The 23,775-nt window shown below is 42.6% G+C and overlaps 1 protein-coding gene and 1 pseudogene across 5 annotated transcripts in view; one reads left to right on the top strand and one right to left on the bottom strand.

Annotated features, from left to right (window-relative positions):
- The window catches only part of TMCC3 (transmembrane and coiled-coil domain family 3), a 261,408-nt gene that overhangs the window by 193,174 nt on the left and 44,459 nt on the right, over positions 1–23,775 (top strand). The gene's annotated exons all lie outside the window — the stretch shown is intronic.
- LOC112303035 (small nuclear ribonucleoprotein E-like) lies at positions 8,116–8,571 on the bottom strand (annotated as a pseudogene).

Raw genomic sequence — 23,775 nt, forward strand, 5'->3', positions numbered from 1 at the left:
CCTCTTTTTACAGGAAGAAATGATGATAATAAGTTCAAGTTTCTAACATCTGAAGAAAAAACCTAAGTCAGCCATGGTGGCCACCTGTAGTGCATCTATAAGTGTTCTTTGGTTTGGAAATAGACCCAGAAATGTACGATAAGTAAGGGCTAAACACAGTCAAGGAAAAGAGTGTCAAAGCCCTTCTCACGGTGGAAACGGGTGGGCCGTGAGGCAAAGAGGTGAGGATCACGTGCTTACTTCCTGGGCAGGAGCTAGAGTGGAAACAGACTTCTGTCGGAGGTGACACTGACCTAGTCAGATGGTAAACTGCTATTTTGTGAGTCCACTTTGAATCAGTGATTTGCTTTATTCTGACATATTAGTTAAAGGAATGGTGAATAATGATGAGTCTTCTAAGTTGGATTTTTCTTAAATTTAGGATGGATAGATTGATGGGGTATGTGTGTTTTGAGCTATGCTTTGCTGCAACCTTCCCAGTTCTCCCTTTAGAGGAGAACAAACTGCCGTTCCCCGCCAGCGCACCAGCTTGTCACATCTGCTGTGGAACACCACAACAGCTGCTACCTAGTTGCATCGCAGGATGTGTTGCTTCAGATCCTGCCTTAATCTCCAGGGCTGCTGTTAGGGTCAGAAACCAACTGAGTCCTTCTCGACGGAAATTGCCGAAGTCTTGATAGGGGAGGCTGCAGCTTTCAGCCCTGCTGTCTCTTAATTGTGTTTTTATGTTTTCAGTTGGGGGGGAGGTGAGAGAGAAGGAAAAGAAGCATGAATCACTGTCCTGTGAATCAGAATGAGGACTTCGCACTCCTTAGAAAAGGAACATCAGGATATATGATCAGTGCATGTGTGATCATAATCCAGCTGTTCCATTGACTTGGGAGGAGAGGGATGCTACCTGGAGGAAAACCCAGTGTGTGTGTTGATTATCCCTCTGTGAGGAAGCAACAAGAACATAAATGAAAAGAAGAATGCAGTAGCAATGATAATTGCCCACGTGTACTAAGTCTCTGCTATACACTAGGCACAGTATCAAGCACTTCAAATGTACTGTCTCCTTAATCTTCCTGATATCCTATTTATAGTTCTGTTTTACAGATGAGGGAGGTGAAGTCCAGGCAGTTAAATAATTTGCCCAAGGTCCTGTGGCTTTTAGAAAATAGCGCTAGCATTTGATGAACCAAGATCTAATTTCAGAGCTTACATGTTAACCACTCTCCTATCTTCTGCCTCTGAAGTGAGTACCGGAGAGCAGTTTGGTCTTAACAAACCTGTTGAGTGCTTGGAGATGGACGTGTGCGACTTCTGCAGGGCACCTAGCCAGTGGTGTACTCGAGACTTTCATGACAGCACTTGCCAGTCCTTTGCATATCGTCATATATCCCCGGTAAACATTTGATGAGTGAATGATTTAGACTGATCATCTAGGAACTTTTTGTAACGCCTAGGATATAAGAATTTTGCTGATAGTTTGGGGTAGTCTTAGAGGCTGCTAAATAAACTCATGATTTAAGAATGGAGTTAAAAACCATCTGCTAGCCCAGTATTGATCTCCGGAGGACAAGCAGTTGAAGGACATAAGAAGGGTGGTTCTTCCTTGTCACAACAGTCTGGTGTCGCCCGATCTTCCTGCAGGACTCAGCCTCACTGGATCGAAGGTGTGCACTCCTCATATTTAAGGCAGAGCGTTATAAAGTTAGACTTAAAGGCTTTACGATGTTAGAACCGAAAGGGAGTCTAGACCTTTCTAACTCCACACCGTTCCATTTGCAGATACAGCACAGCGACATCCAGCCAGACTGTATCCAGTAAAATTATGTAACTAATACAGACTGATTAGGACTAACCATTATACCAGCCACTGTCTTAAAGGAGAATTCCTTAAAAGAAAACGGCTTTAAGGATTTTTAAATACCAAGTTAATTGCTAAGTTATATGGGATAAACATCTCAAAATTAATAAAGGAAGAATGAGAATTTAAAAATTTTAAAGTAGGGAATTAATTGAACAAATTTAAAATTTTCTGAGCTTTCTAGGTTAAAAAAAAGTGAATTTAAATGGTTTTGTTGGGCCATCATCTTTCTGAGTGTATTTCCAGATTTTGGCAGGGTCGGGATGAAGAGGTGTGACAGTTCATATACCAAACTACTTAGCTGCCCTGGGTCTGCTGCCACTTTTTGAAAGTTACCTTTTCTGAATGAGGCGTCTTTTCATTTTTTTTTCTTAAAATAAAGTTCCTGAGAAATGAGTGTCATATGTTGGGATGGGGTATTGGGAAAAAAACATAGTCTAGATGCCCAAGTCATGAGTATACCCTCTATGTATTTAGTTTACAGTTGAACCCGAGTCTTCTCTTCCCTGTGAAGCTCTCTGCTGCTGTGAGTCTGTCACTGAGAGCATCTTCCAGCACCGAGTGTCTTTAGGATTTCTAGTTTCCATACAGCATAGGCCGTGAACGCAGAAACGTCACCTGACAGTGCTCCGGCCCTGGGGGGAGACAGCGGGAGGGTTTGTTGGCCTGTTGAGAGGAGGTGCATGCAGTGCCAGCCCCCAATGAAGTGTCTCTCTGGGGCAGATTCTGTATGATTTCTGCCTCACCCTCCAACTTGAAAGCCCAGCCCTGGAGTAAGATGTGGCTTTAGCACATAATACAAGCCATTTCTACTTAGATGTCCTACAAGCACCTCAAAGAGTATGTATCAAGCTTAATTCATTTTCTCAAATGTCCACCCCCATTCCTGGTTAATGCTTTTCCCATTTAGCCAATCCTCAAACAAGATGCATGGGAATGTCCTCAGTCACCCTACTCATACACCACAGCCGGTGGTTTACTTCTTAAATTTTCTCAGTCACCTTTCTCTCGTCATCCCCAACATCACCCCCTTCGTTTTTACTTCTGGGTTTGAGATTAGGATGAAGTGTTGAGAGTGTGGACTCCAAAGTCAAACTTGCGTGTCAGCCCCTCCCCTTACCAGCATGACTATGAGAAGTGGCAGCGTCAGGAAACCCATTATAGCCTTTGGTGTTCTGAGGTTGAGTCATTCCTTGTCTTCCTGACAGTGTCCCAATCCTCAGTCATTCCCACACCCACACATAGCCTCCTACCACCTGTACAATTGTTTACCTAGTATTTCTAAATCAGTTCACTCCTGAAAGTTAAATTTATTTTTAAAGGATCCCTGTTGCTATTCCAACTAAATATTGTCTGACCCTCTGAGGCCGGCAGTGCCAGATTAAAAGGATTAGTAAATGCGGAAGCTTTGTTAGAGAGCTGTGGCACAAAACAGAAACTTCTCCTGGACCCAATCACCTGGATTGGATCGAGGGTTGTGTTGAAGGCACTGACTTGCTGCTCCCTGTGATTCTGTTGTAATGCTTTCGTTCAACACCACCAAAAATAACTCAGAATCTCTTGGGGAAACATGGTCTTCATGTATCATCTCTTCTCCTGCATTTATGAAACATGGCCTAGAGTTTGTTTAGCAATATTTTCTCACGGACTGTGCAAATTGGGGTAATTGAGTGTAGGGGTGAACAAAAGCCCACTCTGGTGAGTTGAAGGCAGTCTTGTCTGCGTAGGACGACTTGGATAGGTGCGTTGCACAATGAGAGTTGCATCTGTGCCGGGAAGGGCGTGTCTCTAGTCTTCTGATGACTTGAGAGAAACTGAGGCAACAGAAGACCTTAGGATTCTCTGGGAATTTCAGACAAGGACAGAAAGTGGTGGGTGGAGAAGAAATTTAAACTCCGTGGTTTTCTGAAGTAAAGTCGAATCTAATAAGATGTGTATGTAGGCTTGCTGTGCTGTGAGGGAATTAAATGGTGCTGTAGCCTTTCAGAGAAATGTACACATAGCACGTGTCTAAAAATGAAGTAGGCCCTCAGTGATAACTGCACTTCGGTGTCTCAGTGGATTTACTCCAGTGTGTGCAGCTGTGCGTCGAGCCCAAACGTGCCTCTGTTTCTGCCTTTGCGAGGATGGCGTGATAATCCAGAAGACTTGGAGCCCCACTCAGGTAGTCAGTGGTGTACTATTTTAATCTCACTAATTGGAACAGGTGGCCTCTATTTGAGACTGAATCACTAGCTGGCATGGATTTTAATTTATCTGAAAATACGAGGCCCATTCAGTTAGAGCTGTTCAAGCCCTGTTGGCATCAAAGTGCTTAAAAGCTTTGACCCTTAAAAGCACACAGGACTGAGAGAAGACAGAACAAATGTCTAACAGTCGGCGGCTTTGATTGGATGTTGCGTGTGCAGCTAGTAAAGGGCATGGTGCAGTGCAGCGTGTCCAGATGCTCGAGAGGGCTCCTTGTAGGTATTTCTCCAGACGAGGAAAGTGTCTGGTGTCTCTTTTGAGTCCACCCCTGAGACGGTTGACGAGGACTCCGTGCAGTCTTCGTGTTTTGGTAGGCACTAGGTGAAGGAGGTTTGAGGGTGACTCAGCTGACCACAAGTACACAGGTTGAGGTACCTTATGACACCTCTAATGGAATCAGAGATGGTCTCCAGAGGATGGACTTCTCCAGTCAAACCACACCTTTATTTTTACAGCAAGTGTATGCTTGGCATAGTGTCTTGTCAGTATCTTCCTTTAAATCCTTCAATAGGCAGAGTCTCCGTTTCTGAGCCTGACACCCAGCATCTCTCATCGGACATTTCCCTTTCACCCACTGTCTGCTTTGAGCTCTGGTGCCCTTCTTTGTGGGCCCCCGTGCCTGGCCTCCGTGCCTCCGGGCACCTGCTCCATCCTTTCACATGGGAATGGCCGTGTTCTTTGTATGTCCACATGGAGCCTTCGTAGTTGGGGCTTTGTAAATAGTGAATGAGGGTATGTTATAAAATTGCACTATGGACTTGAGAAGCTGGAAAACATTCTACTCTTGATTTATATTAGTGCAGATTCATCTAGTTTTGATTGCTGAACAGGTTTGCAGGTGTTTCATAATTTATTTGACCATTTCCTTCTGAAGGGCATGTGGATGGCTTCTGGTCAGGCACTTTGGCGACTGCCCGTGGACAGGCTTCTTTTTTGTTCGTGCGAAGGATATTAGTGGGCTGTACATTCATAAAAATGAAATTGCTCAGCAAAGGGCACAGGCACTTTAAATTATGATATTGCTGATGTGAACGCTGTGCCTACTTTGTGTCAAACACTAGGAGCCGAGGGTGCAGCAATGAGCAAAGATGATACAGTGTATATTGCCATCCATGTATGAACATGCTCAGCTCACATTTTTCTGACACCGTGTATTTTAATTTTTTTATCCTTGCCAATCTGATAGCTGAAAACTGGTAGCTCATTCTAATTTATATTTTTTCTGATGCGAATGAAGTTGATCATATTTTAAAACTTTATATTTTGAAATAAATACAGACCCACAGGAAGTTGCAGAAAAATGGCACAGAATTATATGTTCATGAACCCCTCACCCAGAATCGCCGGGTGGTTACATCTGTAGTACAATAGGTTGATCATATTTTTACATAATTAAAAAAAACATTTGTATTGTAAACTATCTGTTTTATATTCTGGCTCTGTGTATTGGGTTACTAATCTTTTAAATTAATTTGTAGAAGTTTTTTTACTTATTAAGTAAATTGTTTTGCACATACGTATTTTCCAGTTTGCCTTCCCTGACTGTGTTAATTTTCTGCTGCTGTGTAACAAATCACCACAAATTCAGCAACTTAGAACATCCCCCATGTATCATCTCACAGTCTCCATGGGCCGGGAGTCCAGGCACAGCTTACCTTCATCCTCTTCTCAGATTTCTGTCAGCCTAAAATCAAGGTGTCAGTCAGGCCCACAGTGTCTTCTGAGGCTTGGAGTCCTTTTCCGAGCTCACTGGTTCGCTGAAGTAACTTCCTTGCAGCTGTAGGGCTGAAGCCCGCACCCCCGGCGGCCATCCACTGTTCCCTGCCAGTTGACCCTCTTCACCACATGGCAGTTTGTTCTTCCAGGCCAGCAGGAGAGCATCTCTGTCGCCTTTGTCTCTTCCCTCCACCAGGGGTGTCGCCCAGGATGGCTGTGAATGCAGCCCAACACAAAATCGTAAACTTACTTGAAATATTATGAGACTTTTTTGTGATTACGTGTCTCAGTGAATTTAATGTGTGGCCCAAGACAACTCTTCTTCCTCCAGTGTGGTGCAGAGACACCGAAAGGTTGGACAGCCCTGCCAGGCCCTCTCTGAAGGGGCTCGCCTGATTACCGCCAGCCCACCCAGGCAGTCCACTAACTGAAGTCAACTGCTAGAGAACCTTGATTACATCTGCAGAATTCGTTCACCTTTGCCATATAATGTGACCTAATCATGAGAGTGAAATCCCATCGTATTCACAAGTCTTGTCACATGAAAGGGGAGGGAATAATACGGGGTGTGTACACCGGCAGGTGGGAATCCTGGGCCCATCTTAGAGTTCTCCCTACTACTCTGACCTAATTAATGACATGTCCTGTGTGTGCTGAGTGTGGAGACGGCACGTAGCAAACTCTGAACACAATGGTAACCGGACTTTGCCATAACGAAATTTAAAAATGTTAGGTTTCTGTCATTCTTAGAATGGCCTTTCATACTTTGGGATGCTTTTAAAAAATCCAAAACACCGTGTTTTTCTAATACAATTTATGATTTTTAGTTTTATATGTTTTCATCTTTAATCCGGTGAGAATTTGTTTTCGTTTAAGATGTCTCCAGATAAATGACATAGTTATCCCAACACCATTTTTTGCAGTTATTTTTATAAATTTGTTTTTATATGTTATATATTTCTGTTTACATAAATATATTAGATATACTTAACATATTTATGTATTTATTTTATTTATTTATTTTTATAAATTTCTACTTTTTCTCTAGCCTTTAAAACAAACCAAAAAGGTGTACTTTAGATGCATTTATGCTGGATTGAGATTCCCCTTCCCCCTAATCAGGACTTGAAGTGGGCCATTTGAGAACTCTACTCATGCATTTAGACACTTTGAAGCAGGCGCGATTCCAGTGTCATCACAGTAAGGAAAGACCACAAGGTAGAGGGGAAGAGATGGTCAAGTTTGTTGTTTGCCTTCAGTTCTCTTTTGAATAAGATTTTGCTTCTCAATTTCTACTTCATATAGAATCCTGCCCTTCCACGTGTTTGCAAAGGCTGTTACAGGATAAATAGTGTGCATTGTTGCTTCCTAAACAAACCGTCATTGCCGCCCTCGTCACTTGTCACCCTCCCAGCTAGGGAGATGGACAAGCAGGAACCCAGCTAAGGTTGTGCTCTGTGGGGAGCAGACCACTTTCAAGCTTGTCGTCCTCTCCCTTAGTAAATATATTTAGCACCCTTGTGCTCTCCTCAGTACTAGGAAATTTAAGTTGATTTGTTACTCATGTTAGTATAATGAATACAAAAAGATTTCGTGTTTGTAGGTAACAAACAGTTTCTTTATTTGGCTTGATTATCCTTATTTTTAGGTTACCCCTATGACTTGCTAAATATCACTGGATGTTTGGGGGATGGTTGTTATACCAACCTGTGTTAACTATTGAGCATTTCACCTGCCTTGTAGTCTCTGCATCTGACACAGAGGGAGGTTAAAACTGTTGGCTGTGCCCAGAAACTAACACTTAGCTTTTCAAACCCTGACCAAAGGGCCTATTAATATTGGAATGAATATGCTTTTATTACATGCTCTTCCTTTGGAAAAAAGCACCATACTTGTAAAAACCATTGGACTTAAGCAAATTATCAAGTAATATTTGTTGTATAAAGCCCAAGTTTTTACCTCATATGCTGAGCAATTTAGAGGTACTTACTGAACTGGTCAGCTGGGTATGTGGACACAAAAATCAAAGCGAGTCTTCTTTCATTAAAGTGTCTCATTTATGTCCTGTTTCCACCTGGGGGAGCCATGAGGGCTCTTGTTTATACCAAATCATTATCTGTTTCTTTCTTTTTTTTTTTTTTTTAATAAAAACAGTCACATAGTATTTACTGTCATGTGGTAATAACAAAAAGGTAATCAAAACAATATGAGTAAATGTTCAAGCACTATTCCCGCAACAAAGAACACCTAAAAAACACACGCTGCATTGCTTCAACGATTTCTCACTTCATTAGTCATTTCTAGTTGGAGACACCTTGGAGGAGAGTAATATTATCTCCTTCTTGCGTGATCCGACCTAGTTGTTTTCTTGACTTTGTTTTAGAATGAATCTCATCTGCATCATCTAATACAAGGTTCATGTGTTCATCAGAACCAGTGATACAACTCTCTATCTGCATATTCGCTTGCTCATAAACCACACTTGAATCCGAGATCTGTTTTGCCAGGGTCTGAAGATAAGGTTGATGGGCCGCACCATCGCCTTCGGCACTTTTTGGCTCTGGCCATGGTACGCCATGGTGGAAGTTGACAAGAGACCACACTATCCCACGCGCTACCTCAAAAGGATGCTTCTAGAATCGTCATTATCTGTTTCTGGCACCCAGAAATGCTCTGCTCTTTGGGTGGGTGGGAGTATATGAAATTCTACTAGTGAGAAATTTGACTAGCACTCAGGCCATTTAAAAGTGTTGCAGATACTTGGGGCTCAAATTTAGCTCTTACTTTAAAAGGACTTAAAATGAGAGCCTTTCAGTCTCGGTGATGTTTTAAGGACAATTTTGCAAACAGCCCACCATTCCAGCAGACATTTCTGGAGCTTTTATTTCTGTGGGAAAATAGGAAATGAATGACATAGTCCTGTATTTATGTGGCTTTCTTCTAAATTAAATGTTGAGATCATATGGTATTTGTCCCTCACCGCCTGGCTTATTTCACTTAGCATAATGCTCTCCAGTTCCATCCATGCTGTTGCAAAGGGTATAAGCTCCTTCCTGGAACCTAATCAACAAAAGAAAAAAGCAAAAAAAATATAACCAGAGACATTGAAGTTAAGTGTTCTAACAATAGCCAGCGGGGAGTGGGGAGGGGACAGTGGGGAGAGGGGTTTTCAGGAACTACTATAAAGGACACAAAGGCAAAACCAAGGGGGAGGGTAGAGGCAGGGGAAGGAGGTGGGTTTGGCTGGGGTGGGGTGTGGGGAAGGGAGAAAATGCAGACAACTTTAATTGGACAGCAATAAAAAAAAGAAAAAGAAAAAATAATGTCCAAACATTAAGTGCTTTTAATGCTGTGGTTTAGAAGAAGGAAAAACAATTAATAATAAATAAATAAATAAGTAAATACATAAAGTGTTGATGCCTTCTCAGCCTTTATTTTTGAAATAACTTGTTGCATGATTGGGGTAGTTTTAAAAGTATCAAATTCACTCAATAAGGATAATACATATACTGTTGAAAGATGGAGACACAAATTTGTATACAAAGATAATTTCATGTTCTCTGATACTTAGCACATTTCAGAAATCACAACTTTGTTAGTAAATAATTCTTTAAAATAATTACTCCTTAGTTTATTTATACAATAGCCTAAAATGAACCAGTATGCTTTTCTAGGGCAGCTAGCTTATTAAACTCTCAGTGGATTTTAATTTTCTTAAGGTCATGCTTGCTTGGGCTGTTGAATTTAATTTAAGGTTGAAGTTAATATCCTATGGAAGTAAATGCAGTGCCATCAGATTCCAAAATCATAAGGGCCAATAAAATGGCCCATCAGAAACAGCAACTTACACCATATTTAAAAGTAAACCAGATGCACAGAGGGGAGAATGTTCCGAGCATGAGGAAATCCCAGATCAAATCTTTAACCAAGTTGTTCTGATTGAGTACAATAATTAGTAGAGAAATTTATTTTTAATTACTAAATGTTTCAAACATGGGAAAAAATTTAAAATATGATACCCATATGCCTACCTCCTCAATTTAACAGATGTTAACATTTTGCCATGTTTGCATCCAATTTCTGTCACTGTTTTTAAGAAATGAGTGGTTCTAGATACGCCTGTCTGGATGCCCTCTCCCTCCGACTTCCTCAGAGGCCTCCGTAACCTGAAGTTGTTGTATTTCATTCCTCTGCATGTTTTTGCATGCTTTTATACCTTGGATGAATCCACAAGATGATATGAAGCAGGCTAGGCCCAAACTCGAGATCTCAGCAGAAAACAGAAAGAAAGGCTGCCTCATCCCAGAGCTCCCTTCCTTGTCCTAAGTCCTGTGCGCCCAGCACTGCATTAGGCCCCGGAATCAGTCAGGTGCGGACACTGGCCATGAGGAGCTTAGGCTGGGAGGACAGACCTGCAGACAGACAGTGGCAGGGCTCCAGGGAGCCCCGGCCTCAACTGGGCCCTTCTGGAAAGAACTGACCCACAGTCCATCCTGAGAGGCTCTAGACCGGAAGGAGTAAGTGTGGGCTTACCCTCCTCCCTTCCTAGTCCCCCCTCTGCAGGTATGTCTCCTAATAGTTGTTTGTAGGACATTACTATTGGTAAAGGAGGAGAGACAGCAATGTTTGAGGTTCTAGTTCATCTCTAATTAGCCTTTTGATATGTATTTTGTTTATGTGTATGTATAGTTTTATATCCTCATGCAAAGGAAATACTAAATCATGAGCATCGCAGATAGCTTCTTTGATTTGACTCAGACGGAGGAAGGATGCTGCAGAAAAAGGAGGAAGAGATGTTCATTGTCATGGCAACCAGCAGGTTTTTATAGTGGAACCCTGCCTTTGTAACCCAAACCAGTCACCTTTTTTTTTAACTACAGAAAGCAGACTGACAAACTCAAGAAATTATAGTACCATTTCTTAGTGGGGTTTTATTTGCTTTTTGGAAATAGTATTTTTTTAGTTCCTTCATAGAATTTCAGAGCTGAAAGGCACCCATTAAGTGCTTTAGAACTTTGCAAATCAGGTGCTGTGGCTTTCCCATTACCATTGTGTGTCCCCTTCCTTTCCACTCCACCCCTCACAATCAGTCTAAGCCACAGGCCAGGATTTTTAGAAGGGATCAGAATGAGGATGAGTTGCAGTTTGGCAGGCATTGTGCACTCTCTGGCAGGCTCCTCCCTGGGGAAAAGCATTCCATCTCCTACGTCTAAATGCTTTTGCTGTGTGACCTTGTATGATCCTGTGTGCTTTCTTCTTCCCCACCCATTGCTCTCTAGACCCAGCAGATGCTGAGATGCTGAGAATATCTTGCTCCTTCTCTAGGAGGCAAGTTCGAAGTCCACCCTTTGCTATTTGAGAACTCCTGGAGAATTGAGTCCTTGAGGTTTTCTTTTGGTAGGTCTGGTGAGGTTTCATACACCTGGTATACGCAAGGCCAGCGTAAGAAAGGAGCCCTTGTGTGAATAGGTGGAGCTTCATTTGGTAAAATAAGGGCCTCCTTGAGCGCCCCAGCAGAGACTTTTGTTGATTAGCACTTTGAGAGAAAGCAGGAAGTGTGCTGTCCTTTATTCCCCCCAACTTCTGTGTCTGAGGAGTCCCTTTCACCCAGGACCACACGTGCACTTTGGGATTCCTGGCCCCACTTCCTTGGCAGTAGTGTTGAAATTGGTGGTCACCATGGCATGTGGCATGGAAAAGGAGTCACTCAGGCACCTTTCAGGTCACTTGGTTTGGGAGCTCATTCATAAATCCCTTCTTGACACCCTGAACCACCCAGCAATCTCCTCTTCTCCCCCTGGGACCAGGTCAGGAGCATAGTATGTGGGAGATGTCAGGCCAGAGTCCATTATCAGCAGCACAAGTATGTGTCATACTGTAACCATTCTGCTTTCACCCTAATTTGACAGATACACTTTGAGCACCTACTATGTGCTAGGCATTCCAGGGACCAAAACGAAAATCTCCACCCTCAACAAGCTTTTATCCTAGTTAAGGCAAGGTAGACACACCAAACATTAGGTAAAATATACAGTATTTAAATGTATGATTTAAAAGTTAAATGATAAATGCAATGTTGAAAAACCAATCAAGGAAAGCAAGCTGGGGAGGTCTGACGTGTGGGGGTGGAGGAAGCAGTTTTAACCTAGGAGACTCAAGGAAGGCTGAAAGATGTCGCTGAGGGAGGACCTGAGGGAGTAAGCTGGGCAGCCGACGGGGGAAGAGTGTTCCAGAGACAGGGAACGGACACGTAGAGCCCTGTGACTGCAGTGTGCCTGCTCTTTTTGAGGAGTATCCATGAGGCTCTGTGGAAGGAGCAGGTGAGTAAGGACACGAGGTCTAAGAGGTAGTGGGGAGGCCAGTTCATGGACCAAAGGTGGGCATGAGCTGGCAGGGAGACCTGTGAGGAGGGGAGAGTGGCATGGACTAGGATGCTAGCAGTGGGGGTGATAAGAGGCAGTCAGATCTTGTAAGAAAAGGCCATTTAAAGCCCTCCTTTGGTGTGCTAAGAGTTCTGAGGGGGCAGTGTAGTGCCAGTGTCCACTGGGGACTACGGCCTGGCTTTTAAATCCTTACAAGTTGTGTGAGGTCATCTTGAGGAGTTTGCTCAACCCATTTGAACTATAGTTTCCTCGTGTAAGAAATAAGTATAGTACTGAACTTAGAAGGGTGTTGAAGGCTTGAGTAAGGTGTGCAGTGAAGGGTCTTCTCTGACTCCGTTTTCTCCTCTCCCGCTCAGCTCGGGTGCTCCCCACGCAGCTGTGCCAAGTCTGCTGGGAAACGGGAATTGTCACATTGTCTCTCTCCCCACCACAGAGTGGGCAGGGATTGTATAGCCAGTGCTTGGCACATGGTGGCGGATAAATGCTTGGACAGCTAAGAGATGAAAGGAAGGAAAGAAAGAATGAATTAAGAATTTCATGCATAGATGTTAGTGTAACGTTTAAGTTCACACATTCCAACAGACAGCAGGACTTTTTCTTTTCAGAGTTCAGTGTTTAAGGCTATCAAGTGATTACTTAAGGACTTGGCTACATTTTTATCCAAATAAGTCTAATTAGGGAAGACGTACTCTTATTTTCATATTTTAAAATTTATCTTCTCTCTGCTTTTGGCTTGTGGAGAAATGTTTGTTCAGAGATGCTAATTGGTGTTTTTACTTAGGTGTTCTTTAAGAATAAAAATTTTGGTAACATTTCATCAGCATTCTGAGGAAACTTTTCCCCAACATTTTCTTAAGAAAATTTCAAACAAATACATACAGAATACTGTTGTTAGAAATACTGTTACCAAACAGCAGTTGGGGTCCGCTGCCCGCTGCCACCCTCCAGGCTAAATTCCAGACGCAAAAGTGTGGTAATAAAGGAAAGGAGGGTTATTCAAAAGCTTCACAATTTTGGAATAACAGCTTTCCACTTGCATTAGTCACTTAAGCCTGTTAATTAAGGTTAAACTCTTTAACTCTTCAGTTACAGCTTTAATCACTTAAGCCTATCAATGAAGGCTCAGTCTTTAACATCTGAGTGCTCCTAGCATTCCCTGTTAATTTTTTTAAATAAATATTTTATTGTTCTATCACAGTTGTCCCAATTTTTCCCCCTTCGCTCTACTCTGCCCTGCCCACACCCCCGCTCCCACTGTCAATCCCCACCCTGTTGTCATGTCCATGGGTCATTTGTAAGTGTTCCTTGACTAGTCCTTTCCCCTTCTTTCCACCCTTATCCCCCTCCCACTTCCCCTCTGGTGGCTGTCAGTCTGTTCCTTGTTTCCATGGCTCTGGTTCTATTTTGCTTGCTTGTTTGTTTTGTTCATTAGGTTCCTCTTATAGCTGAGATGGTATGGTATTTGTCTTTGACCACCTGGCTAATTTCACTTAGCATAATAGTCGCCAGTACCAGCCATGCTGTCACGAAGGGTAGGGGTTCCTTCTTCTTTCTGCTGCATAGTATTCCGTTGTGTAAGTGTACCACAGTTTTTTGATCCACTCATTTATTGATGGGCACTTAGGCTGTTTCCAGCACCTGGCTATTATAAATAACGCTGCTATGAACATTGGGGTGCATAGGTTCTTTTGAATTGGTGTTTCAATTGGTGTATTCTTAAGGTATAACCCCAGCAATGGAATCACTGGATCAAAAGGCAGCTCCATCTGTGTTTTTTTTGAGGAAATTCCATGCTATTTTCCACAGTGGCTGCACAAGCCTGCATTCCAACCAACGGTGCACTAGGTTCCCTTTTCTCTACATCCTCACCAGCATTTGTTGGTTGTTGATTTGTTAATGGTGGCCATTTTGACTGGTGTGAGGTGGTATCTCATTGTAGTTTTAAGGTGTATATCTGATGGCTAGTGATGCTGAGCATCCTTTCATATGTCTCTGGGCCCTCTGTATGTCCTTCTTGGAGAAGAGTCTATTCAGGTCCTTTGCCCATTTTTTAATTGGACAAATTAAAAAAATTGGTGTTGTCATATGAGTTCTTTATATATTTTGGAGATCAAACCCTTGTCCAAGGTATCATTGGCAAACACGTTTTCCTATACGGTCAATCTCCTTTTCATTTTGATGATGGTTTCTTTAGCCATGCAGAAGCTTTTTAATTTGATGTGGTCCCATTTGTTTATTGTTTCCTTTATTTCCTTGCCCTAGAAAATATAGCGGCAAAAATATTGCTGCGTGGGATATCTGAAATTTTACTGCCTATGTTTTCCTCTAGGACTTTTATGATGTCATGACTTATATTTAAGTCTTTTATCCATGGTGAGTTTATTCTGGTGTATGGTGTAAGTTGGTGGTCTAGTTTCATTTTTTTGCATGTACCTGTCCAGATCTCCCATCACCATTTATTCAAGAGGCTATTTGTACTCCATTCTATGCTCCCACCCACTTTGTAAAATATTAATTGACCACAGAGACATGGGTTTATTTCTGGGCTCTCTGTTCTGTTCCATTGATCTATGTGTCTATTCTTATGCCAGTACCAGACTGTTTTGATTACAGTGGCTTTGTAATATAGTTTGATATCAGGTAGTGTGATTCCTCCTGCTGTGTTCTTCTTTTCAAGATTCCTGAGGCTATTTGGAGTCATTATGTTTCCATATAAATTTTTGAAATATTTGTTCTAGATCTGTGAAATATGCCATTGATATTTTAATAAGTATTGCATTAAATCTGTTGATTGCTTTGGGTAGTGTGCATATTTTAATGATTTAATTCTTCTAATCCATGAACACAGTATATGCTTCCATTTATTTGTATCTTCCTTAATTTCTTTCTTCCGTGTTCTGTAGTTTTCCAAGTACAAGTCTTTTACATCCTTGGTTAAGTTTATTCCTAGGTGCTTTATTTTTCTTGTTGCTATAGTAAATGGGATTTTTTCCTAGTTTCTGTTTCTCATATTTCATTGTTGGTGTACAGAAATGCCCTGGATTTCTGAATATTGACTTTATATCCTGCCATTTTGCCACATTCACTTATTAAGTCAAATAGTTTTTTGGTGGCGACTATAGGGTTTTCTATGTACACTATCATGCCATCTGCAAATAACAAGTTTTACTTCCTCCTTTCCAGTTTGGATTCCTTTTATTTCTTTTTCTTGTCTGACCACTGTGGCTAGAACTTCCAATACTATATTAAATAGAAGTGGTGGAAGCAGACATCCTTGTCTGGTTCCTGATCTTAGGGGGAAAGCTTTTAGTTTTTGCCTGTTGGATATGATGTTGGCTGTAGGTCTCTCATATATGGCCTTTATTATGTTGAGGTATGTTCCCTCTGTTCATACTCTGCTGAGTTTTTTCAATCATAAATGGGTGCTGGACTTTATCAAATGCTTTTTCAGCATCTATTGATACGATCATGTGATTTTTGTCTTTTATTTTGTTTATGTGATGTATTACACTTATTAACTTGAGAATATTGTACCATCCTTGCATCCCTGGGATGAATCCCACTTGGGCATGGTGTATGATCTTTTTAATGTATCGCTGGATCTGGACTGCCAATATTTGTTGAGGATATTAGTGTCTATAATCATCAGAGATATTGGCCTGTAGTTTCTTTCTTTGTTGTGTCTTTACCTGGTTTTGGAATTAGGATAATACTGGCCTTATAAAAAGAGTTTGGAGTCTTCCCTCTTCTTGAAATTTTTGGAATAGTTTCAGAAGGATAGGAGTTAGTTCTTTAAATGTTTGGTAAAATTCACTGGTTTAGCCATCTGGTCCAGGGCTTTTGTGTGCCACGGCTTTTTTGATTACTGCTTTAACTTCACTAGTTATTATCGGTCTATTCAGACTTTCTGCTTCTTCTTGATTCAGTTTTGGAAGGTTGTATGTTTCTTGAAATATGTCCATTTTGCCCAGGTTGTCCAATTTCTTGGCTATAAGTTTTCGTAGTAATTTCTTACAGTCCTTTGTACCTCTATGATATCAGTTGTAACTTCTCTTTCATTTCTGATTTTATTTATTTGAGACCTCTATCTTTTTTTTCTTGATGAGTCTGGGTAAGTGGTTGTCGATTTTATTTATCTTTTCAAAGAACCATCTTCTGGATTTATTGATCCTTTGAATTGTTTTCTTAGTTTCTGTGTCATTTAATTTTGCTCTGATCTTGATTATTTTCTTCCTTCTCTCTTTAGGTTTTGTTTGTTGTTGTTCCTCTAGTTCTTGCAGATGTAGGGTTAGCTTGTTTATTTGAGGTTTTTGTATCTCTTTTGGGTAGGCCTGTATTTCTGTGAACTTCCCTTGCAGGACTGCTTTCACTGTGTCCCAACAGTTTTGAGCTGTTGTGTGTTCATTTTCATTTGTTTCCAGATATGTTTTGATTTCTTCCTTGAACTCATTGTTAACCCACTCATTTTTTAATAGCTTGTTATTTAGTCTCCATGAATTTGAATGTTTTTAAGTTTTTTCCTTGAGGTTGGTTTCTAGTTTCAAGGCATTGTGATCTGAGAAGATACTTGATATGATTTCAATTTTCTTGAATTTGTTGAGGCTGCTTTTTTGTCCTACCATGTAGTCTATCCTTGAAAATGTTCCATGTGCATTTGAAAAGAATGTGTATTTTGCATCTTTGGGGCAGAAGGTTCTGTGTAAATCAATTAAGTCCATTTGATCTAGAGTGTTGTTCAATGCCAGAATATCTTTGTTGATTCTTTGCTTGGAAGATCCGTCCATTGTTAACAATAGAGTGTCAAAATCCCCTATGATGAATGTGTTGCTGTCAATATCTTTCTTGAAGACCTCCAAGATTTTCCTTATATATTTACATGCTCCTATGTTGTGTGTTATATGTTTACAAGGGTTATATCTTCTTGATGGACTATTCCCTTAAATATTATGTAGTGACCATCTTTGTCTTTTTTATGGCCTTTGTTATTTATTCTATTTTGTCTGATATAAGTATTACCACACCAGCTTTTTTTCATGTCCGTTTGCTTGGAATATTTTTTTTCTATCCCTTCACTTTCAGTCTGTATAGATCTTTTGTTCTGAAGTGGGTCTCTTGTAGACAGCATATATGCAGGTCATGATTTCTTATCCACTCAGCTACCCTGTGTCTTTTGATTGGAGCATTTAATCTATTTACATTTAAGGTTATTATTGATAGGTATGTATTCATTGCCACTTTTCCCTTTGTACCTGTGTTCCTGTCCTTCTCTTTTTCCCCATGGGAAACTCCTTATTTCACCTCCCATTTTAAATGAGAACCTTGCTGGGTAGAGTAGTCTTATTTGCAGGCCTTTGCTTTTCATTACTTCAAATACTTCTTGCCATTCCCTTCTGGCTTGTAGTGTTTCTGTTGAGAAATCAGCTGATAGCCTTATCAGAGCTTCCCTGTATGTTACTATCTGTTTCTCCCTTGCTCCCTTTAACATTCTCTCTTTGTCTTTAATTTTGCCATTTTATATATGCTGTGTCTTGCAGTAGACTTCTTTGGGTTCATCTTGATTGGGACCCTATGTAATTCCAGGACTTGCATGACTTTTTCTGTCATCAGGTTAGGGGAGTTTTCTGTTATTACTTTTTCAAACAGATTTTCTGTCTCTTGCTCCCCTTCGCCTTTTGTTACCCCTGTGATACGAATATTATTACGTTTCATGATGTCCTGCAGCTTCCTTAAACCCTCTTCATTCTTTGTGAGTCTTTTTTTTTTTTCATTTTGTTGTTCTGTCGGGAGTTTTTTCCTAACTTGTCCTCCAGCTCACTGATTCAATCCTCTGCTTCATCTATCCTGCTTTTAATTCCTTATTCATTTGTGTGTTCTTCATTTCAGATATTGTACTCTTCATTTCCTCCTGGTTCTTATTGGTAGTTTCTATGTCTTTTTTCATGCTGATGTAGTTCCTAGTAAATTCCTTGTAGCTTCCATAGAGTTCCTTGTTGTTCTCACTGAGCTCGTTGAGCATCCTTATAACCATTATTTTGAACTCAGTGTCTGATAGATTGCTTGCCTCAATTTCGTTTCACACTCATTCTGGGGATTCCTCAACTCCTTTGATTGGGGTTGTTCCTTTGTTTCCCCATTTTAGGTGACTCTCCTTGTTTGTTTCTGCATATTTGATTGATCTGCTTAGACTCCCCTGTCTTTGTGGTGTGACCTTCTGTGATAGGAGACCTGTGGGACTCGGTGATTCAGTCTCCTTGATCTCCTGACCTGGATGTTCTTGCAGTGCCCTTTATGCTGCTCATGTGTGCTCCCTGTTGTAATTGGGTTTGGGTTGTTGTTGGGTTATTCTTTGCTGGGTTCTTCCCTCCAGTTGGTGGTCTGAGAGTCACACAGCCCACCACATCTTGTATGCTGTTGTACAGGTGCTGCCAAAACAAAATAACCCAGGAAACAAAATGTACCCTTGCAGTAATAACTCCCACCCACAACCACACTATCAACACCAAATGAGTAAATATTAATAAATGTGTAAAGAGATTGACTATTATAAGAAAGGAAAAATGAATATGAGATGACTAACTGAAAGAAAAATGATTTTGAGAGGGTAGAGGGAGGAGAACTAATAAGTGTAGTGAATAGAAACAATGTGAAGAAAGAAAGAAAATATCAACAACCAACAAGCAAAGATTGACAAAGGTGGAGAGAGAGTAAGAGTATTTTAAGAACAGGAAAAAGAATGTGAGATCACTAATGACAAGAAAAATGGTTTTGAGAGGCTGGAGTGGGGAGGAATAGTAAGAGTGCAGAATAGAAATAAGTCATAGCCAGAGAACAAATAAAATTTAAAACAAAAATAAGAAGAGGAAGGAAGGTAAAATGAGTAAGAGAAGGAAGGAGCAAAATATGAGATTTGAAATAAACTAAAATAAAAAAAGCTAGTGAAATAATAGGCATAAATTTGAAGGAAAAGAAATGAATGTTAAAAAGCTACGCAGGAGAGAAAATAATGCAATAATGAAGAAGACCATGGTGTAATTCGTCTTCGTAGAACCCAGTGTTTACCACTGTCTTCTCGTTCTGGATCCACCCCTGGTGATGTCAGATGGTGTCCTAGTCTGGCCCTATGCAGCCTGTTTGAGAGTACAAGTGATCCACAGTCTGTGGCTGTCTCAAGATTTGGCTGGTCCCCACTGTACTGCCCAGCCAGCTTTCCATCAGCTCAGGGTCCAGGAGTTGTTCATTTAATGTCCTAAGAGGATGGCCATTACCTTCTCTACCTACCTCCAGAGGGAGCCTCCAGTGTGATTGGGAGGGTGGGAACCCTGGGTCTTCCCCAAGGGAGCACTGTTCAGTTTTCAGGGAAGATGGTGGGAGTGTTTCCCCACCCCCTCACCACATGACTTGGTTTGTCCCAGAATCTTTCCAATAATGAATGGTTTCTAGTGAATTAGCTGTCCATTTCCTTGAGGGGCCAATCTGTAAAAGGGGCAGCTCTTTCCTGCTTGGTGCAGACAACAGCTCTGTCTAGGCACAGAGGCTTGTGCGGCCCTGAACACCCCTTGCTACTCCTGTCTCTAATCTCTCTGCTCTGCTGGTTTCAGCAGACCAGGGCCCGAGGGACAGTGTTGTTCTAGTGTCTGGGGCCTTTTCAGAGCGTTTAGCTTTCGCCTGCAGATATGCGCCCAGCAGGGGACTCCTGAGCCAAGCCTCACTGATCTACAGAGCGTGTAATCTCGCAGGAGGGGGTTGGACATGAGTGCCTGTGAGGGACCTGCCTGGCTGCAGCAAATCTCAGGAGTTCAGCTTCTGGTCATGAGCACGGAATCCCTGCTGGGCCCCGAATCTCGCCTCAGCTCCTCTTTTAGAAGAGTTTCTGTGTGACCCCCACACTGCAGCACCAAACCCTGGGGAGCCTGTTCTCCATGCGCTCCCCCAACCCCAGAAAGCATGAAATCTCTCGGTCAGGGCTGGCCACAGCCTGCTAGAGCCTCCGACAGCTTTAGATGAAGTTTCCCTCTGGATTGCTCCCGGATGGCGCCGGAAGAGTCCTGCAGCCATACTCTAACATGGGGCGGTGGAGGGGTGCTCTCCCCGCTCCCTCCAGTGAGTCTCAGCCTCGGGCAGGCCTGCTCCCACTACGCTGTTTCTGCAGCCAGCCACCACCCTGGCTTCTCTCTCTGCCCTTAGAGCTTGTGGCTCCTGAGCTGAACTGCAGCCTCCTCAGTCAGATTCTATCCCGTTCATGGTTCCCGTGGTGCCTGGGTTCAGAGAGACAACAGCCCCTTCCCCAGTACGTACCACAGTCCCTGGATCCTGGCTCGTGGCGGCGGTGGGGTGCACGGCCCTGCCAGAGTGGAGGGTCAGAGACACATCTGGGTTCTGAGGTGCAGGCACTCCAGAGGCTTCTTCCTGAGGAGGATATTTTAAATTCCTCAAAGTGTCTCCTGTCCCAAATCTGCACAGCCGGAAGTGTCGGGCAGAGCAGCGGCAGCAGTTGCGCTCTGCCAGGGGAGCCTGGGCCGCCCACTCCCGAGTACCCTGCAGGTGGGCAGGCTCTTGCCCACTCATGCACACGCCCTGCACACTCATCCGCACACACACTCCCACCCATTCTCACTCACCCTCAACTGGATTTTCAAGTTGATTGTTCTGTGGTTTAGCTACAAGACCCGTCTGGGAGCAAGTGGATGAAACTTCCAGCTACTCTGCAGCTATCTTGGATACCTTTGAAATAATTATCTTCTTTCTATAGGGTTAGTTTACAAACTAAAACAATATAAGATACAAAAACTACACAATTTTGGAAGAATGGCAGGCTTCTGCCATAGAGCTTGTGCCCTCTAGAACACCCAAAGAAGAATAACCTCACCACCTTCTGCCAGGCCAACCCAATCCTAGACTACCCCAGGAGTCCCTTCTCATCCAAAATACCGTCTGTTGGGAAATGGCAGGCAGCTGCAGCACAATCATTCAGGCATCCTGGAGGAAGAAGAGAGACTGAGCCAGTGAGTCTGTCTGGAAGACCTTCTTTTATTTCAAATCTTCTAGCCCATAATTCCACGCTTTCTGGAGGCCTTCAGCTTCTCAGACAATCCCGGCCTAGACTGTTTACCATTGCCTCCTCCTATGGCCCCTCCCATCTCCTCCCCAGTTATCTGATCAGATCTCTCCGTATCAATTCAGACATAGTAGCAATTTAAATTAACATCAGCTTTGTATACAGATAACCTAAATCACTCCTCAGTGTTAATACAGTATGGTAGCAACTACTACAGGACAGGTTTTGGGGGTTTTTTTGCATTTGGAATACTTCTCTTCCCTACTATATCATACACAAAGGCTCAGTTCATTAACTGTTTTGTTAGAAAACTGGTGTGTGACACCTTTGTTCACTGAGAGATCATTTCACCTTCATCTGGAACTGCTGCATCATTTGTAGTTAAAGTCAGTGTTACAGGTTAAATTGTATCCCCCAGAAAAGATATGTTGAAGTCTGCGATGCTGTGATTTATAATAAGAAATAAAATTTTTAAATGGAACTAACTTTTGACCCAGTGATTCCACTGCTGGAAATATACCCTAAGAATCCTGAAACACCAATTCAAAAGAACTTAAGCACCCCTATGTTCGTAGGAGTGCTATTATACAAAGCCAAGTGCTGGAAACAGTAAATGAGCGTGCCCATCAGTAAATGAGCGGGTCGAAAACTGTGGTACATTTACACAATGGAATACTACACAGCAGAAAGAGAGAAGGAGTTCCTGTCTTGCAGCAGCATGGTTGGAACTGGAGAGCCTTATGCTAAGTGAAGTAAGCCAGGTGGTGAAAGACAAATACCATATGATCTCACTTAAAAGAGTAATCTAATAAACAAAATAAAAATAATGAGCAAAATAGAACCAGAGGCATGGAAACAAGGAACAGACTGATAGCGACCACAGGGGGGAGTGGATAAGGGCGGAAAGAAGGGGAAGGGACTAGTCAAGGAACATGTACGAATGACCCACGGACATGGACAACAGAAAGGGAGTTGATTGTGGAGGGAGAGGTCTGGGCAGAGGGAGACAAAGGGGAAATATTGGGACAACTGTAATAGAATAACAATAATAATGATAATGAAAGAAAATATATTTGGACTTTATCCCCTTTTCTGACACAGAGCTCCTAAAACCCTTGGAATTTCCTGTGATGAAAGTGATAAAGCAGAAATGGTTCTGTTGTTATTAATATATAAAGAAGCCTTTTTCAGCTAGACCTGAGTTCATGTGAAGGAGGTGACCTTTGGCAAGCCCCTAAGGAGGGAGCTGCTTGCCAGGGGAACCAACTTTCAGTCCCACCCTCCACCTCCAGGGAAGGAGAGGGATCTGGAGGTTGGTGCTGTCACCAGCGGCCTGTGGTGTAATCTGCCTTCCTAACAAAGCCTCCATAAAAACCCAGAAGAATGGGAGGGCTTCCACTTGGTGAGCACATTGAGATTTGGGGAGAGTGGCTCCCAGAGAGGGCACGGAAGCTCAGCTCCCCTTCCCACATACCCTGCCCCGTGCCCATCTTCCCATTGGCTGTTCCTGAATTATATCCTTTTACAATAACCCATTAATCCAGTTAGTAAATGTTCACCTGAGTTCTGTGAGCTGCTCTAGCGAATTAATCAACACAAAGAGGGAGTCATGAGAACCTCCAGTTTACAGCTGGTTGGTCAGAAGCACTGGTAACAGCCTGGACTTGCAGTTGGTGTCTGAAGCGTGGGAGGCAGTCTTTGGTACTGAGTCCTTAACCTGTGGGATCTGATGCCATCTCCAGGCAGGGAGTGTCAGAACGGGGTTAAATTGTAGGACTCCCAGCTGCTGGTGCAGAATTGGTCGGTGTGGGCACCGCCCCCTCCCCCGGACCACACACACATTTGGTGACCAGAAGTGTGGTGATAAGTGTGAGAGAAGAGGAGACACAGGAGGGAATTTTTCCTTTACAAAGGCCTAACCCCCAGTACCTCAGAATACGATCTTGCTTGGAAATAAGGTTTACAGAGGTAATTAAGTTAACACAAGGCCATTAGGGTGAGTCCCCATCCAGTGTGACTCACCCGTATCCTTATGAAAAGAGGGCATTTGGAGCAGACATGCACAGAGGAAAGGTGACGTGAAGACGAAGAAGGGAGGACACTTCAAACGTGAAGACAGAATTGAAGTGATGCATCTGCAAGCCAAGGAATGCCTGCAGCTACCAGAAGCTAGGACAGAGGGGAGAACGGCTCCTTCCCTGGCACCTCAGGGGGCACTTGGCCTTGCCCACACCTTGATTTCAAGCCTCCAGAACTGTGAGACAATAGGTTTCTGTTATTTGAAGCCACCCAGTTAGTGGCACTTTGTTACGGCAGCCCTAGGAAACTAACGCTGTCAGCCAGTGTGTTTCCTGTTGACCCCACAACTGAAGAAACCCTAACATGAGTGGAAATACAGAAGGCCCTGAAACACCAGGGCAGTACTCGGTCAGCAGATGGTTATCGCTGTGATCCCCCAAATGCAGTTCTGTTAATACTCTTTACCATCTGACTAAACATACCACTTTAAAGTATCTGTAGCA

This window comes from Desmodus rotundus, chromosome 3, assembly GCF_022682495.2.
Source record: "Desmodus rotundus isolate HL8 chromosome 3, HLdesRot8A.1, whole genome shotgun sequence".
NCBI classification, from domain to species: Eukaryota; Metazoa; Chordata; class Mammalia; order Chiroptera; family Phyllostomidae; genus Desmodus; species Desmodus rotundus.